This window comes from Coregonus clupeaformis, unplaced genomic scaffold, assembly GCF_020615455.1.
Source record: "Coregonus clupeaformis isolate EN_2021a unplaced genomic scaffold, ASM2061545v1 scaf1866, whole genome shotgun sequence".
Classification (NCBI taxonomy): domain Eukaryota; kingdom Metazoa; phylum Chordata; class Actinopteri; order Salmoniformes; family Salmonidae; genus Coregonus; species Coregonus clupeaformis.
Window position 1 is genome coordinate 54,979 of NW_025535320.1, and position 14,741 is coordinate 69,719.

Below are 14,741 nucleotides of genomic sequence, written 5' to 3' on the forward strand. Positions count from 1 at the left end.
ACACTATATACACACTACTATATATTTACACTATATACACACTCACTCACAGTACTATTTACACTTTTACACTCATCTGCTCTTTAGTTTACTTTTATTTTATTTTACTTTTATTTATTTTATAAAAAATCGCTTTGGTACTATTTGCTATTTTCACAAGTATGTGGTAACATTTAACAAGTCTTAGTACAAAACTCAAAACTGATCATCAAAAAGGCTGTTTTCTCAAAACTTTAAGCACACTTTCAATTGAGTACAACACACACAATCACACAGTAACTTTTTCACCAAACCTAATCAGTGTTTCATCTAGAAATACCTTTCATATAAAGTCATAGCCTTTCACAATGTAATGCTCACAATACTTTACATATGATTCTCATTTGTTTAAATACATTTGACCATCACTAAATCCAACTGAGTTTACAGTTTTTCCCAATTGTTTACACACTAAAACTGGCTCACGAGGCCCAATGACCCAAACCTGTAACTCATTCAGCAGAACCAGACACCAAATCTGCAATGCTACTGGACCATGAGGCCCAATGACCCAAACCTGTAACTCATTCATCAGAACCAGGCACCAAATCTGCAATACTACTGGACCATGAGGCCCAATGACCCAAACCTGTAACTCATTCATCAGAACCAGGCACCAAATCTGCAATACTACTGGCCCATGGTTTGCTCTACACTCAGATTGCAATTCTATAACAAACATTTGGCAAAACACAACACACAATTCTCTACCTTTGACACAACCTTCACAACTAAAATATATTGTTTGTAAATGAAAAGCAACAATATTCAACAAGCTAAGCTCAATTACCCATTGATCACGTTCTCTCTTCACATGTGCAAACACTAATTGAATAAATGTTCACTTTGCAATCAGACCTTTGATATGGACAAAAGACTACAGGTGAGTACTCCTGTGTTTAGAGAACAATAGAAGGAAACTTGGCAGAGATCAAGCTGTCTGGTCAAGGAGAATATCGCCTGTGATGTTGATTGAAATCTGTAGCTAAAACAACAGACATGAGTGATTTTGTTTTCACAATGGAGTATTTGTTTCTTGTCTTATGATTTAGATTTGACTGTATTTTGACAGTTTCTTTATATATTCTGTACAATTGATCTAACATACAGTTCAGTAGTACAAATAGGACTGTTTTTCTTCCTTTGCATATGTAAAATATATTTACTGTACCTTTGCATTTTTACTGTTTGTGTGCTTACAGTATGCTGTTTGACATGTATTGAGTCATGTTAAAATATACAACTTAAAGAGGAGGACATGGGCCCCATCAAAGAGGTGGACATGGGCCCCATCAAATGTGGGCATGGGTCCCATCTAAGAGGTCAAAGAGGTGGACATCAGAGACACATGTGGTAAACAGAGGATATGGCAGAGGCTGCCAGGTTAGTTCACCCCAATCTGAAAAGATCAACCATCAATTCTATCATGAGAACATTTCACCAAGAATACCGGTAAGTCTGCAGGATATGCACAATGCTTCACCATTACATTTACAGTAAATGACATATTGTAATGCATGTAAATTCAGAAAACATGCTACAGTATTCTTACAGTATTATCTATTGACAGTATACTCTGTTCTACCCTCAGAATTGGCTGTGGTCGTGTGATGACTGGCCAGCAGGAGTGGGCAGTGGTGGAAATGGTGAGGGCCAGTAATGACATACGGCTGTCTGAAATACACCAGGCCATTGAGGAGAATGATGACACCTTTACCTCTTCATCACTTGGAAGGGGCTCGTCAGCAAGCATTTCACAGTCTACAACAGTTGTATTCGAAGGATGTGACAAGTATAATTTGCTTTCATCAGAGTGTCTGGGTCATGGTGTAACTGGCTGAGATTCTCCCAGAGTGTCTGGGTCATGGTGTAACTGGCTGAGATTCTCCCAGAGTGTCTGGTTCATGGTGTAACTGACTGAGATTCTCCCGGAGTGTCTGGGTCATGGTGTAACTGGCTGAGATTCTCCCAGAGTGTCTGGTTCATGGTGTAACTGGCTGAGATTCTCCCAGAGTGTCTGGGTCATGGTGTAACTAGCTGAGATTCTCTCAGAGTTTCTGGTTCATGGTGTAACTGGCTGAGATTCTCCCAGAGTGTCTGGGTAATGGTGTAACTGGCTGAGATTCTCCCAGAATGTCTGGGTCATGGTGTAACTGGCTGAGATTCTCCCTGAGTGTCTTGGTCATGTTGTAACTGGCTGAGATTCTCCCTGAGTGTCTTGGTCATGTTGTAACTGGCTGAGATTCTCCCAGAGTTTCTGGGTCATGGTGTAACTGGCTGAGATTCTCCCAGAGTGTCTGGGTCATGGTGTAACTGGAAGAGATTCTCCCAGAGTATCTGGGTCATGGTGTAACTGGCTGAGATTCTCCCAGAGTGTCTGGGTCATGGTGTAACTGGCTGACATTTTCCCAGAGTGTCTGGATAATGTTGTAACTGGCCTAGATTTTCCCAGAGTGTCTGGGTCATGGTGTAACTGGCTGAGATTCTCCCTGAGTGTCTTGGTCATGTTGTAACTGGCTGAGATTCTCCCAGAGTTTCTGGGTCATGGTGTAAACTGGCTGAGATTCTCCCAGAGTGTCTGGGTCATGGTGTAACTGGATGAGATTCTCCCAGAATGTCTGGGTCATGGTGTAACTGGCTGAGATTCTCCCTGAGTGTCTTGGTCATGTTGTAACTGGCTGAGATTCTCCCAGAGTTTCGGGTCATGGTGTAACTGGCTGAGATTCTCCCAGAGTGTCTGGGTCATGGTGTAACTGGATGAGATTCTCCCAGAGTGTCTGGGTCATGGTGTAACTGGCTGAGATTCTCCCAGAGTGTCTGGGTCATGGTGTATCTGGCTGAAATTTTCCCAGAGTGTCTGGATAATGGTGTAACTGGCTGAGATACTCCCAGAGAGTCTGGGTCATGGTGTAACTGGCCTAGATTCTCCCAGAGTGTCTGGGTCATTGTGTAACTGGCTGAGATTCTCCCTGAGTGTCTGGGTCATGTTGTAACTGGCTGAGATTATCCTAGAGTTTCTGGGTCATGGTGTAACTGGCTGAGATTCTCCCAGAGTGTCTGGGTCATGGTGTAACTGGCCTAGATTCTCCCAGAGTGTCTGGGTCATGGTGTAACTGGCTGAGATTCTCCCAGTGTGTCTGGGTCATGTTGTAACAGGCTGAGATTCTCCCAGAGTGTCTGGGTCATGGTGTAACTGGCTGAGATTATCCCAGTGTCTGGGTCATGGTGTAACTGGCTGAGATTCTCCCAGAGTTTCTGGGTCATGGTGTAACTGGCTGAGATTCTCCCAGAGTGTCTGGGTCATGGTGTAACTGGCTGAGATTCTCCCAGAGTGTCTGGTTCATGTTGTAACAGGCTGAGATTCTCCCAGAGTGTCTGGGTCATGGTGTAACTGGCTGAGATTCTCCCAGAGTGTCTGGGTCATGGTGTAACTGGCTGAGATTCTCCCAGAGTGTCTGGGTCATGGTGTAACTGGCTGAGATTCTCCCTGAGTGTCTTGGTCATGTTGTAACAGGCTGAGATTCTCCCAGAGTGTCTGGGTCATGGTGTAACTGGCTGAGATTCTCCCAGATTTTCTGGGTCATGGTGTAACTGGCTGAGATTCTCCCAGAGTGTCTGGGTCATGGTGTAACTGGCCTAGATTCTCCCAGAGTGTCTGGGTAATGGTGTAACTGGCTGAGATTCTCCCAGAGTGTCTGGGTAATGGTGTAACTGGCCTAGATTCTCCCAGAGTGTCTGGGTCATGGTGTAACTGGCTGAAATTCTCCCTGAGTGTCTTGGTCATGTTGTAACTGGCTGAGATTCTCCCAGAGTTTCTGGGTCATGGTGTAACTGGCTGAGATTCTCCCAGAGTGTCTGGGTCATGGTGTAACTGGATGAGCTTCTCCCAGAGTGTCTGTGTCATGGTGTAACTGGCTGAGATTCTCCCAGAGTGTCTGGGTCATGGTGTATCTGGCTGAAGTTTTCCCAGAGTGTCTGGATAATGGTGTAACTGGCCTAGATTATCCCAGAGTGTCTGGGTCATGGTGTAACTGGCCTAGATTCTCCCAGAGTGTCTGGGTCATGGTGTAACTGGCTGAGATTCTCCCTGAGTGTCTGGGTCATGGTGTAACTGGCTGAGACTCTCCCAGAGTGTCTGGGTCATGGTGTAACTGGCTGAGATTCTCCCAGAGTGTCTGTGTCATGGTGTAACTGGATGAGATTCTCCCAGAGTGTCTGGGTTATGGTGTAACTATCTGAGATTCTCCCAGAGTGTCTGGGTCATGGTATAACTGGCCTAGATTCTCCCAGAGTGTCTGGGTAATGGTGTAACTGGCTGAGATTCTCCCAGATTGTCTGGGTAATAGTGTAACTGGCCTAGATTCTACCAGAGTGTCTGGGTCATGGTATAACTGGCTGAGATTCTCCCAGAGTGTCTGTGTCATGGTGTAACTGGCTGAGATTCTCCCAGAGTGTCTGGGTCATGGTGTATCTGGCTGAAATTTTCCCAGAGTGTCTGGATAATGGTGTAACTGGCCTAGATTATCCCAGAGTGTCTGGGTCATGGTGTAACTGGCCTAGATTCTCCCAGAGTGTCTGGGTCATGGTGTAACTGGCTGAGATTCTCCCTGAGTGTCTGGGTCATGTTGTAACTGGCTGATATTCTCCTAGAGTTTCTGGGTCATGGAGTAACTGGCTGAGATTCTCCCAGAGTGTCTGGGTCATGGTGTAACTGGCTGAGATTCTCCCAGAGTGTCTGTGTCATGGTGTAACTGGATGAGATTCTCCCAGAGTGTCTGGGTTATGGTGTAACTATCTGAGATTCTCCCAGAGTGTCTGGGTCATGGTATAACTGGCCTAGATTCTCCCAGAGTGTCTGGGTAATGGTGTAACTGGCTGAGATTCTCCCAGATTGTCTGGGTAATAGTGTAACTGGCCTAGATTCTCCCAGAGTGTCTGGGTCATGGTATAACTGGCTGAGATTCTCCCTGAGTGTCTTGGTCATGTTGTAACAGGCTGAGATTCTCCCAGAGTGTCTGGGTCATGGTGTAACTGGCTGAGATTCTCCCAGATTTTCTGGGTCATGGTGTAACTGGCTGAGATTCTCCCAGAGTGTCTGGGTCATGGTGTAACTGGCTGAGATTCTCCCAGAGTGTCTGGGTCATGGTGTAACTGGCCTAGATTCTCCCAGAGTGTCTGGGTAATGGTGTAACTGGCTGAGATTCTCCCAGAGTGTCTGGGTAATGGTGTAACTGGCCTAGATTCTCCCAGAGTGTCTGGGTCATGGTGTAACTGGCTGAAATTCTCACTGAGTGTCTTGGTCATGTTGTAACTGGCTGAGATTCTCCCAGAGTTTCTGGGTCATGGTGTAACTGGCTGAGATTCTCCCAGAGTGTCTGGGTCATGGTGTAACTGGATGAGATTCTCCCAGAGTGTCTGTGTCATGGTGTAACTGGCTGAGATTCTCCCAGAGTGTCTGGGTCATGGTGTAACTGGCCTAGATTCTCCCAGAGTGTCTGGGTAATGGTGTAACTGGCTGAGATTCTCCCAGAGTGTCTGGGTAATGGTGTAACTGGCCTAGATTCTCCCAGAGTGTCTGGGTCATGGTGTAACTGGCTTAAATTCTCCCTGAGTGTCTTGGTCATGTTGTAACTGGCTGAGATTCTCCCAGAGTTTCTGGGTCATGGTGTAACTGGCTGAGATTCTCCCAGAGTGTCTGGGTCATGGTGTAACTGGATGAGATTCTCCCAGAGTGTCTGTGTCATGGTGTAACTGGCTGAGATTCTCCCAGATTGTCTGGGTCATGGTGTATCTGGCTGAAATTTTCCCAGAGTGTCTGGATAATGGTGTAACTGGCCTAGATTATCCCAGAGTGTCTGGGTCATGGTGTAACTGGCCTAGATTCTCCCAGAGTGTCTGGGTCATGGTGTAACTGGCTTAGATTCTCCCTGAGTGTCTGGGTCATGTTGTAACTGGCTGATATTCTCCTAGAGTTTCTGGGTCATGGTGTAACTGGCTGAGATTCTCCCAGAGTGTCTGGGTCATGGTGTAACTGGCTGAGATTCTCCCAGTGTCTGGGTAATGGTGTAACTGGCTCAGATTCTCCCAGAGGGTCTGGGTTATGGTGTAACTATCTGAGATTCTCCCAGAGTGTCTGGGTCATGGTATAACTGGCCTAGATTCTCCCAGAGTGTCTGGGTAATGGTGTAACTGGCTGAGATTCTCCCAGATTGTCTGGGTAATAGTGTAACTGGCCTAGATTCTCCCAGAGTGTCTGGGTCATGGTATAACTGGCTGAGATTCTCCCTGAGTGTCTGGGTCATGTTGCAACTGGCTGAGATTCTCCCAGAGTTTCTGGGTCATGGTGTAACTGGCTGAGATTCTCCCAGAGTTTCTGGGTCATGGTGTAACTGGATGAGATTCTCCAAGAGTGTCTGGGTAATGGTGTAACTGGCTGAGATTCTCCCAGAATGTCATTGTCATGTTGTAACTGGCCTAGATTTTCCCACAGTGTCTGGGTCATGGTGTAACTGGATGAGATTCTCCCAGAGTGTCTGGGTCATGGTGTAACTGGCTGAGATTCTCCCAGAGTGTCTGGGTCATGGTGTAACTGGCTGAGAATCTCCCAGAGTGTCTGGGTAATGGTGTAACTGGCTGAGATTCTCCCAGAGTTTCTGGGTCATGGTGTAACTGGCTGAGATTATCCCATAGTGTCTGGGTCATGGTGTAACTGGCCTAGATTCTCCCAGAGTGTCTGGGTCATGGTGTCACTGGCTGAGATTCTCCCAGAGTGTCTGGGTCATGGTGTAACTGGCTGAGATTCTCCCAGAGTGTCTGGGTCATGGTGTAACTGGATGAGATTCTCCCAGAGTGTCTTGGTCATGTTTTAACAGGCTGAGATTCTCCCAGAGTTTCTGGGTCATGGTGTAACTGGCTGAGATTCTCCCAGAGTGTCTGGGTCATGGTGTAACTGGCTGAGATTCTCCCAGAGTGTCTGGGTAATGGTGTAACTGGCTGAGATTCTCCCAGAGTGTCTGGGTTATGGTGTAACTGGCTGAGATACTTCCAGAGTGTCTGGGTCTTGGTGTAACTGGCCTAGATTCTCCCCAGAGTGTCTGGGTCATGGTGTAACTGGTTGAGATTCTCCCAGAGTGTCTGGGTCATGGTGTAACTGGCTGATATTCTCTCCCTGAGTGTCTGGGTCATTTTGTAACAGGCTGAGATTCTCCCAGAGTTACTGATCATGGTGTAACTGGCTGAGATACTCCCAGAGTGTCTGGGTCATGGTGTAACTGGATGAGATTCTCCCAGAGTGTCTGGGTCATGGTGTAACTGGCTGAGATTCTCCCAGAGTGTCTGGGTCATGGTGTAACTGGCCTAGATTCTCCCAGAGTGTCTGGGTCATGGTGTAACTGGCTGAAATTCTCCCTGAGTGTCTTGGTCATGTTGTAACAGGCTGAGATTCTCCCAGAGTGTCTGGGTCATGGTGTAACTGGCTGAGATTCTCCCAGAGTGTCTGGGTCATGGTGTAACTGACTGAGATTCTCCCAGAGTGTCTGGGTCATGGTGTAACTGGCCTAGATTCTCCCAGAGTGTCTGGGTAATGGTGTAACTGGCTGAGATTCTCCCAGAGTGTCTGGGTAATGGTGTAACTGGCCTAGATTCTCCCAGAGTGTCTGGGTCATGGTGTAACTGGCTGAAATTCTCCCTGAGTGTCTTGGTCATGTTGTAACTGGCTGAGATTCTCCCAGAGTTTCTGGGTCATGGTGTAACTGGCTGAGATTCTCCCAGAGTGTCTGGGTCATGGTGTAACTGGATGAGATTCTCCCAGAGTGTCTCTGTCATGGTGTAACTGGCTGAGATTCTCCCAGAGTGTCTGGGTCATGGTGTATCTGGCTGAAATTTTCCCAGAGTGTCTGGATAATGGTGTAACTGGCCTAGATTATCCCAGAGTGTCTGGGTCATGGTGTAACTGGCCTAGATTCTCCCAGAGTGTCTGGGTCATGGTGTAACTGGCTGAGATTCTCCTAGAGTGTCTGGGTCATGTTGTAACTGGCTGATATTCTCCTAGAGTTTCTGGGTCATGGTGTAACTGGCTGAGATTCTCCCAGAGTGTCTGGGTCATGGTGTAACTTGGCTGAGATTCTCCCTGAGTGTCTGGGTCATGTTGTAACAGGCTGAGATTCTCCCAGAGTGTCTGGGTCATGGTGTAACTGGCTGAGATTCTCCCAGATTTTCTGGGTCATGGTGTAACTGGCTGAGATTCTCCCAGAGTGTCTGGGTCATGGTGTAACTGGCTGAGATTCTCCCAGAGTGTCTGGGGCATGGTGTAACTGGCCTAGATTCTCCCAGAGTGTCTGGGTAATGGTGTAACTGGCTGAGATTCTCCCAGAGTGTCTGGGTAATGGTGTAACTGGCCTAGATTCTCCCAGAGTGTCTGGGTCATGGTGTAACTGGCTGAAATTCTCCCAGAGTGTCTGGGTCATGGTGTAACTGGCTGAGAATCTCCCAGAGTGTCTGGGTAATGGTATAACTGGCTGAGATTCTCCCTGAGTGTCTGGGTCATGTTGCAACTGGCTGAGATTCTCCCAGAGTGTCTGGGTCATGGTGTAACTGGCTGAGATTCTCCCAGAGTGTCTGGGTCATGGTGTAACTGGCTGAAATTCTCCCTGAGTGTCTTGGTCATTTTGTAACAGGCTGAGATTCTCCCAGAGTGTCTGGGACATGGTCTAACTGGCTGAGATTCTCCCAGATTTTCTGGGTCATGGTGTAACTGGCTGAGATTCTCCCAGAGTGTCTGGGTCATGGTGTAACTGGCTGAGATTCTCCCAGAGTGTCTGGGTCATGGTGTAACTGGCCTAGATTCTCCCAGAGTGTCTGGGTAATGGTGTAACTGGCTGAGATTCTCCCAGAGTGTCTGGGTAATGGTGTAACTGGCCTAGATTCTCCCAGAGTGTCTGGGTCATGGTGTAACTGGCTGAAATTCTCCCAGAGTGTCTGGGTCATGGTGTAACTGGCTGAGAATCTCCCAGAGTGTCTGGGTAATGGTATAACTGGCTGAGATTCTCCCTGAGTGTCTGGGTCATGTTGCAACTGGCTGAGATTCTCCCAGAGTGTCTGGGTCATGGTGTAACTGGATGAGATTCTCCCAGAGTGTCTTGGTCATGTTTTAACAGGCTGAGATTCTCCCAGAGTTTCTGGGTCATGGTGTAACTGGCTGAGATTCTCCCAGAGTGTCTGGGTCATGGTGTAACTGGCTGAGATTCTCCCAGAGTGTCTGGGTAATGGTGTAACTGGCTGAGATTCTCCCAGAGTGTCTGGGTTATGGTGTAACTGGCTGAGATACTTCCAGAGTGTCTGGGTCTTGGTGTAACTGGCCTAGATTCTCCCAGAGTGTCTGGGTCATGGTGTAACTGGCTGAGATTCTCCCAGAGTGTCTGGGTCATGGTGTAACTGGCTGATATTCTCCCTGAGTGTCTGGGTCATTTTGTAACAGGCTGAGATTCTCCCAGAGTTACTGATCATGGTGTAACTGGCTGAGATACTCCCAGAGTGTCTGGGTCATGGTGTAACTGGATGAGATTCTCCCAGAGTGTGTGGGTCATGGTGTAACTGGCTGAGATTCTCCCAGAGTGTCTGGGTCATGGTGTAACTGGCCTAGATTCTCCCAGAGTGTCTGGGTCATGGTGTAACTGGCTGAAATTCTCCCTGAGTGTCTTGGTCATTGTTGTAACAGGCTGAGATTCTCCCAGAGTGTCTGGGTCAAGGTGTAACTGGCTGAGATTCTCCCAGATTTTCTGGGTCATGGTGTAACTGGCTGAGATTATCCCAGAGTGTCTGGGTCATCGTGTAACTGGCTGAGATTCTCCCAGAGTGTCTGGGTCATGGTGTAACTGGCCTAGATTCTCCCAGAGTGTCTGGGTAATGGTGTAACTGGCTGAGATTCTCCCAGAGTGTCTGGGTAATGGTGTAACTGGCCTAGATTCTCCCAGAGTGTCTGGGTCATGGTGTAACTGGCTGAAATTCTCCCTGAGTGTCTTGGTCATGTTGTAACTGGCTGAGATTCTCCCAGAGTTTCTGGGTCATGGTGTAACTGGCTGAGATTCTCCCAGAGTGTCTGGGTCATGGTGTAACTGGATGAGATTCTCCCAGAGGGTCTGTGTCATGGTGTAACTGGCTGAGATTCTCCCAGAGTGTCTGTGTCATGGTGTATCTGGCTGAAATTTTCCCAGAGTGTCTGGATAATGGTGTAACTGGCCTAGATTATCCCAGAGTGTCTGGGTCATGGTGTAACTGGCCTAGATTCTCCCAGAGTGTCTGGGTCATGGTGTAACTGGCTGAGATTCTCCCAGAGTGTCTGGGTCATGTTGTAACTGGCTGATATTCTCCTAGAGTTTCTGGGTCATGGTGTAACTGGCTGAGATTCTCCCAGAGTGTCTGGGTCATGGTGTAACTGGCTGAGATTCTCCCTGAGTGTCTGGGTCATGTTGTAACAGGCTGAGATTCTCCCAGAGTGTCTGGGTCATGGTGTAACTGGCTGAGATTCTCCCAGATTTTCTGGGTCATGGTGTAACTGGCTGAGATTCTCCCAGAGTGTCTGGGTCATGGTGTAACTGGCTGAGATTCTCCCAGAGTGTCTGGGGCATGGTGTAACTGGCCTAGATTCTCCCAGAGTGTCTGGGTAATGGTGTAACTGGCTGAGATTCTCCCAGAGTGTCTGGGTAATGGTGTAACTGGCCTAGATTCTCCCAGAGTGTCTGGGTCATGGTGTAACTGGCTGAAATTCTCCCTGAGTGTCTTGGTCATGTTGTAACTGGCTGAGATTCTCCCAGAGTTTCTGGGTCATGGTGTAACTGGATGAGATTCTCCCAGAGTGTCTGTGTCATGGTGTAACTGGCTGAGATTCTCCCAGAGTGTCTGGGTCATGGTGTTTCTGGCTGAAATTTTCCCAGAGTGTCTGGATAATGGTGTAACTGGCCTAGATTATCCCAGAGTGTCTGGGTCATGGTGTAACTGGCCTAGATTCTCCCAGAGTGTCTGGGTCATGGTGTAACTGGCTGAGATTCTCCCCTGAGTGTCTGGGTCATGTTGTAACTGGCTGATATTCTCCTAGGAGTTTCTGGGTCATGGTGTAACTGGCTGAGATTCTCCCAGAGTGTCTGGGTCATGGTGTAACTGGCTGAGATTCTCCCAGAGTGTCTGGGTAATGGTGTAACTGGCTCAGATTCTCCCAGAGTGTCTGGGTTATGGTGTAACTATCTGAGATTCTCCCAGAGTGTCTGGGTCATGGTGTAACTGGCTGAGATTCTCCCTGAGTGTCTGGGTCATGTTGTAACAGGCTGAGATTCTCCCAGAGTGTCTGGGTCATGGTGTAACTGGCTGAGATTCTCCCAGATTTTCTGGGTCATGGTGTAACTGGCTGAGATTCTCCCAGAGTGTCTGGGTCATGGTGTAACTGGCTGAGATTCTCCCAGAGTGTCTGGGGCATGCTGTAACTGGCCTAGATTCTCCCAGAGTGTCTGGGTAATGGTGTAACTGGCTGAGATTCTCCCAGAGTGTCTGGGTAATGGTGTAACTGGCCTAGATTCTACCAGAGTGTCTGGGTCATGGTGTAACTGGCTGAAATTCTACCTGAGTGTCTTGGTCATGTCGTAACTGGCTGAGATTCTCCCAGAGTTTCTGGGTCATGGTGTAACTGGATGAGATTCTCCCCAGAGTGTCTGTGTCATGGTGTAACTGGCTGAGATTCTCCCAGAGTGTCTGGGTCATGGTGTTTCTGGCTGAAATTTTTCCCAGAGTGTCTGGATAATGGTGTAACTGGCCTAGATTATCCCAGAGTGTCTGGGTCATGGTGTAACTGGCCTAGATTCTCCCAGAGTGTCTGGGTCATGGTGTAACTGGCTGAGATTCTCCCTGAGTGTCTGGGTCATGTTGTAACTGGCTGATATTCTCCTAGAGTTTCTGGGTCATGGTGTAACTGGCTGAGATTCTCCCAGAGTGTCTGGGTCATGGTGTAACTGGCTGAGATTCTCCCAGAGTGTCTGGGTAATGGTGTAACTGGCTCAGATTCTCCCAGAGTGTCTGGGTTATGGTGTAACTATCTGAGATTCTCCCAGAGTGTCTGGGTCATGGTATAACTGGCTTAGATTCTCCCAGAGTGTCTGGGTAATGGTGTAACTGGCTGAGATTCTCCCAGATTGTCTGGGTAATAGTGTAACTGGCCTAGATTCTCCCAGAGTGTCTGGGTCATGGTATAACTGGCTGAGATTCTCCCTGAGTGTCTGGGTCATGTTGCAACTGGCTGAGATTCTCCCAGAGTTTCTGGGTCATGGTGTAACTGGCTGAGATTCTCCCAGAGTGTCTGGGTCATGGTGTAACTGGATGAGATTCTCCAAGAGTGTCTGGGTCATGGTGTAACTGGCTGAGATTATCCCAGAGTGTCTGGGTCATGGTGTAACTGGCTGAGATTCTCCCAGAGTGTCTGGGTAATGGTGTAACTGGCTGAGATTCTCCCAGAATGTCATTGTCATGTTGTAACTGGCTTAGATTTTCCCACAGTGTCTGGGTCATGGTGTAAATGGATGAGATTCTCCCAGAGTGTCTGGGTCATGGTGTAACTGGCTGAGATTCTCCCAGATTGTCTGGGTCATGGTGTAACTGGCTGAGAATCTCCCAGAGTGTCTGGGTAATGGTGTTACTGGCTGAGATTCTCCCAGAGTTTCTGGGTTATGGTGTAACTGGCTGAGATTCACCCAGAGTGTCAGGGTCATGGTGTAACTGGCCTAGATTCTCCCAGAGTTACTGGGTCATGGTGTAACTGGCTGAGATTCTCCCATAGTGTCTGGGTCATGGTGTAACTGGCCTAGATTCTCCCAGAGTGTCTGGGTCATGGTGTCACTGGCTGAGATTCTCCCAGAGTGTCTGGGTCATGGTGTAACTGGCTGAGATTCTCCCAGAGTGTCTGGGTAATGGTGTAACTGGCTGAGATTCTCCCAGAGTGTCTGGGTTATGGTGTAACTGGCTGAGATACTTCCAGAGTGTCTGGGTCTTGGTGTAACTGGCCTAGATTCTCCCAGAGTGTCTGGGTCATGGTGTAACTGGCTGAGATTCTCCCAGAGTGTCTGGGTCATGGTGTAACTGGCTGAGATTCTCCCTGAGTGTCTGGGTCATGTTGTAACAGGCTGAGATTCTCCCAGAGTTACTGGTCATGGTGTAACTGGATGAGATTCTCCCAGAGTGTCTGGGTCATGGTGTAACTGAATGAGATTCTCCCAGAGTGTCTGGGTCATGGTGTAACTGGCTGAGATTCTCCCAGAGTGTCTGGGTCATGGTGTAACTGGCCTAGATTCTCCCAGAGTGTCTGGGTCATGGTGTAACTGGCTGAAATTATCCCTGAGTGTCTTGGTCATGTTGTAACAGGCTGAGATTCTCCCAGAGTGTCTGGGTCATGGTGTAACTGGCTGAGATTCTCCCAGATTTTCTGGGTCATGGTGTAACTGGCTGAGATTCTCCCAGAGTGTCTGGGTCATGGTGTAACTGGTTGAGATTCTCCCAGAATGTCTGGGTCATGGTGTAACTGGCCTAGATTCTCCCAGAGTGTCTGGGTAATGGTGTAACTGGCTGAGATTCTCCCAGAGTGTCTGGGTAATGGTGTAACTGGCCTAGATTATCCCAGAGTGTCTGGGTCATGGTGTAACTGGCTGAAATTCTCCCAGAGTGTCTGGGTAATGGTGTAACTGGCCTAGATTCTCCCAGAGTGTCTGGGTCATGGTGTAACTGGCTGAAATTCTCCTGAGTGTCTTGGTCATGTTGTAACTGGCTGAGATTCTCCCAGAGTTTCTGGGGTCATGGTGTAACTGGATGAGATTCTCCCCAGAGTGTCTGTGTCATGGTGTAACTGGCTGAGATTCTCCCAGAGTGTCTGGGTCATGGTGTTTCTGGCTGAAATTTTCCCAGAGTGTCTGGATAATGGTGTAACTGGCCTAGATTATCCCAGAGTGTCTGGGTCATGGTGCTAACTGGCCTAGATTCTCCCAGAGTGTCTGGGTCATGGTGTAACTGGCTGAGATTCTCCTGAGTGTCTGGGTCATGTTGTAACTGGCTGATATTCTCCTAGAGTTTCTGGGTCATGGTGTAACTGGCTGAGATTCTCCCAGAGTGTCTGGGTCATGGTGTAACTGGCTGAGATTCTCCCAGAGTGTCTGGGTAATGGTGTAACTGGCTCAGATTCTCCCAGAGTGTCTGGGTTATGGTGTAACTATCTGAGATTCTCCCAGAGTGTCTGGGTCATGGTGTAACTGGCTGAGATTCTCCCTGAGTGTCTGGGTCATGTTGTAACAGGCTGAGATTCTCCCAGAGTGTCTGGGTCATGGTGTAACTGGCTGAGATTCTCCCAGATTTTCTGGGTCGTGGTGTAACTGGCTGAGATTCTCCCAGAGGTGTCTGGGTCATGGTGTAACTGGCTGAGATTCTCCCAGAGTGTCTGGGGCATGCTGTAACTGGCCTAGATTCTCCCAGAGTGTCTGGGTAATGGTGTAACTGGCTGAGATTCTCCCAGAGTGTCTGGGTAATGGTGTAACTGGCCTAGATTCTACCAGAGTGTCTGGGTCATGGTGTAACTGGCTGAAATTCTACCTGAGTGTCTTGGTCATGTCGTAACTGGCTGAGATTCTCCCAGAGTTTCTGGGTCATGGTGTAACTGGATGAGATTCTCCCAGAGTGTC